Source organism: Arachis hypogaea, chromosome 7 (assembly GCF_003086295.3).
Source record: "Arachis hypogaea cultivar Tifrunner chromosome 7, arahy.Tifrunner.gnm2.J5K5, whole genome shotgun sequence".
Taxonomy (NCBI): domain Eukaryota; kingdom Viridiplantae; phylum Streptophyta; class Magnoliopsida; order Fabales; family Fabaceae; genus Arachis; species Arachis hypogaea.
In genome coordinates, this window is record NC_092042.1 from 44,550,600 (window position 1) to 44,554,438 (window position 3,839).

At 43.9% G+C, this 3,839-nt stretch overlaps 1 non-coding gene across 1 annotated transcript; it reads left to right on the plus strand.

The window, feature by feature from the left end:
• Positions 1-3,395: 3,395 nt before the first annotated feature.
• Positions 3,396-3,503, plus strand: LOC112704221 (small nucleolar RNA R71). The gene has a single exon (XR_003154857.1). It is a non-coding gene; the product is annotated as a small nucleolar RNA R71 (small nucleolar RNA).
• The last annotated feature ends 336 nt before the right edge of the window (positions 3,504-3,839 follow it).

Below are 3,839 nucleotides of genomic sequence, written 5' to 3' on the forward strand. Positions count from 1 at the left end.
CTTAGTGATGGGCTTGTCCTCATCAATGGGGGTGTCTCCCTCTATGTCAACTCCAACTGAATAACAGAGGTGACAAATGAGATGAGGAAAGGCTAACCTTGCCAAGGTAGAGGACTTGTCCACCACCTTATAAAGTTCTTGGGATATAACCTCATGAACTTCTATTTCTTCTCCAATCATGATGCTATGAATCATGATAGCCCGGTCTATGGTAACTTCAGACCGGTTGCTAGTGGGAATGATTGAGTGTTGTATAAACTCTAACCATCCTCTAGCCACGGGTTTGAGGTCATGCCTTCTCAATTGAACCGGCTTTCCTCTTGAATCTCTCTTCCATTGGGCGCCCTCTTCACAAATGTCTGTGAGGACTTGGTCCAACCTTTGATCAAAGTTGACCCTTCTAGTGTAAGGATGTTCATCTCCTTGCATCATGGGCAAGTTGAATGCCAACCTTACATTTTCCGGACTAAAATCCAAGTATTTCCCCCGAACCATAGTAAGCCAATTCTTTGGGTCCGGGTTCACACTTTGATCATGGTTCTTGGTGATCCATGCATGGGCATAGAACTTTTGAACCATTAAGATTCCGACTTGTTGAATGGGGTTGGTAAGAACTTCCCAACCTCTTCTTCGGATCTCATGTCGGATCTCCGGATATTCACTCTTTTTGAGTGAAAAAGGGACCTCGAGGATCACCTTCTTCAAGGCCACAACTTCATAGAAGTGGTCTTGATGCACCCTTGAGATGAATCTCTCCATCCCCCATGACTCGGAGGTAGAAGCTTTTGCCTTCCCTTTCCTCTTTCTAGAGGTTTCTCCGGCCTTGGATGCCATAAATGGTTATGGAAAAACAAAAAGCAATGCTTTTACCACACCAAACTTAAAGGGTTTGCTCGTCCTCGAGCAAAAGAAGAAAGAAGAGAGTAGAAGAAGAAGAAATGAGGAAGAAGGGAATGGCTTTGTGTTCGGCCAAAAAGGGGGAAAAGTGGTGTTTAGGTTGGGTGAAAATGAAGGAGTGAAGATGGGTTTATATAGGAGTGGGGGGAAGGGTATGGTTCGGTCATGTATGGGTGGGTTTGGGAGGGAAAGTGGTTTGAATTTGAATGGTGAGGTAGGTGGGGTTTTATGAAGGATGGATGTGAGTGGTGAAGAGAAAGATGGGATTTGATAGGTGAAGGGTTTTTGGGGAAGAGGTTATGAGGTGATTGGTGAAGAAGAGAGAGAGTGGTGGGGTAGGTGGGGATCCTGTGGGGTCCACAGATCCTGAGGTGTCAAGGAAAAGTCATCCCTACACCAAGTGGCAAGCAAAAATGCGTTTTGAGCCAATTCTGGAGTTAAACGCCGGGCTGGTGCCCATTTCTGGCATTTAACGCCAAGTGCTTGCCCTTTTCTGGCGTTTAACGCCAGTCTGGTGCCCCTTTCTGGCGTTAAACGCCCAGAATGGTGCCATACTGGGCGTTAAACACCCAACAGCTAGCCTTACTGGCGTTTAAACGCCAGTACGCTCTCCTCTAGGGTGTGCTATTTTTCTTTCTATTTTTCATTCTGTTTTTGCTTTTTTTCATTGATTTTGTGACTTCTCATGATCATCAACCTACAGAAAACATAAAATAACAAAAGAAAAATAGATAAAATATAACATTGGGTTGCCTCCCAACAAGCGCTTCTTTAATGTCAGTAGCTTGACAGTGGGCTCTCATGGTGCCTCAAAAATGCTCAGAGCAATGTTGGAACCTCCCAACACCAAACTTAGAGTTTGAATGTGGGGGTTCAACACCAAACTTAGAAGTTGGTTGTGGCCTCCCAACACCAAACTTAGAGTTTGACTGTGGGGGCTCTGTTTGGCTCTGTTTTGAGAGAAGCTCTTCATGCTTCCTCTCCATGGTGACAGAGGGATATCCTTGAGCCTTAAACACCAAGGATTCTTCATTCACTTGAATGATCAATTCTCCTCTATCAACATCAATCACAGCCTTTGATGTGGCTAGGAAGGGTCTGCCAAGGATGATGGATTCATCCATGCACTTCCCAGTCTCTAGGACTATGAAATCAGCAGGGATGTAATGGTCTTCAACCTTTACCAGAACATCCTCTACAAGTCCATAAGCTTGTTTTCTTGAGTTGTCTGCCATCTCTAGTGAGATTTTTGCAGCTTGCACCTCAAAGATCCCTAGCTTCTCCATTACAGAGAGAGGCATGAGGTTTACACTTGACCCTAGGTCACACAAGGCCTTCTTGAAGGTCATGGTGCCTATGGTACAAGGTATTGAAAACTTCCCGGAATTCTGTCTCTTTTGAGGCAGTTTCTGCCTAGACAAGTCATCCAGTTCTTTGGTGAGCAAAGGGGGTTCATCCTCCCAAGTCTCATTTCCAAATAACTTGTCATTTAGCTTCATGATTGCTCCAAGGTATTTAGCAACTTGCTCTTCAGTGACATACTCATCCTCTTCAGAGGAAGAATACTCATCAGAGCTCATGAATGGCAGAAGTAAGTCCAATGGAATCTCTATGGTCTCATTTTGAGCCTCAGATTCCCATGGTTCCTCATTGGGGAACTCATTGGAGGCTAGTGGACGTCCATTGAGGTCTTCCTCAGTGGCGTTCACTGCCTCTCCTTCCTCTCCAAATTCGGCCATGTTGATGGCTTTGCACTCTCCTTTTGGATTTTCTTCTGTATTGCTTGGGAGAGTACTAGGAGGGAGTTCAGTAATTTTCTTGCTCAGCTGACCCACTTGTGCCTCCAAATTTCTAATGGAGGACCTTGTTTCAGTCATGAAACTTTGAGTGGTTTTGATTAGATCAGAGACCATGGTTGCTAAGTCAGAGGTATTCTGCTTAGAACTCTCTGTCTGTTGTTGAGAAGATGATGGAAAAGGCTTGCCATTGCTAAACCTGTTTCTTCCACCATTATTATTGTTGAAACCTTGTTGAGGTCTCTGTTGATCCTTCCATGAGAGGTTTGGATGATTTCTCCATGAAGGATTATAGGTGTTTCCATAGGGTTCTCCCATGTAATTCACCTCTTCTATTGAAGGGTTCTCAGGATCATAAGCTTCTTCTTCAGATGAAGCTTCCTTAGTACTACCTGGTGCATTTTGCATTCCAGACAGACTTTGAGAAATCATATTGACTTGCTGAGTCAATATTTTGTTCTGCGCCAATATGGCATTCAGAGTGTCAATCTCAAGAACTCCTTTCTTCTGATTAGTCCCATTGTTCACAGGATTCCTTTCAGAAGTGTACATGAATTGGTTATTTGCAACCATTTCAATCAGCTCTTGAGCTTCTGTAGGCGTCTTCTTCAGATGAAGAGATCCTCCAGCAGAGCTATCCAAAGACATTTTGGATAGTTCAGAGAGACCATCATAGAAAATACCTATGATGCTCCATTCAGAAAGCATATCAGTGGGACACTTTCTGATTAATTGTTTGTATCTTTCCCAAGCTTCATAGAGGGATTCTCCTTCCTTCTGTCTGAAGGTTTGGACTTCCACTCTAAGCTTACTCAATTTTTGAGGTGGAAAGAACTTTGCCAAGAAGGCATTGACTAGCTTTTCCCAAGAGTTCAGGCTTTCTTTAGGTTGTGAGTCCAACCATGTTCTAGCTCTGTCTCTTACAGCAAAAGGGAATAGCATAAGTCTGTAGACCTCAGGGTCAATCCCATTAGTCTTGACAGTGTCACAGATTTGCAAGAACTCAGCTAAAAACTGATGAGGATCTTCCAATGGAAGTCCATGGAACTTGCAATTCTGTTGCATTAGAGAAACTAATTGAGGCTTAAGCTCAAAGTTGTTTGCTCCAATGGCAGGGATAGAGATGCTTCTCCCATAGAAGTCGGG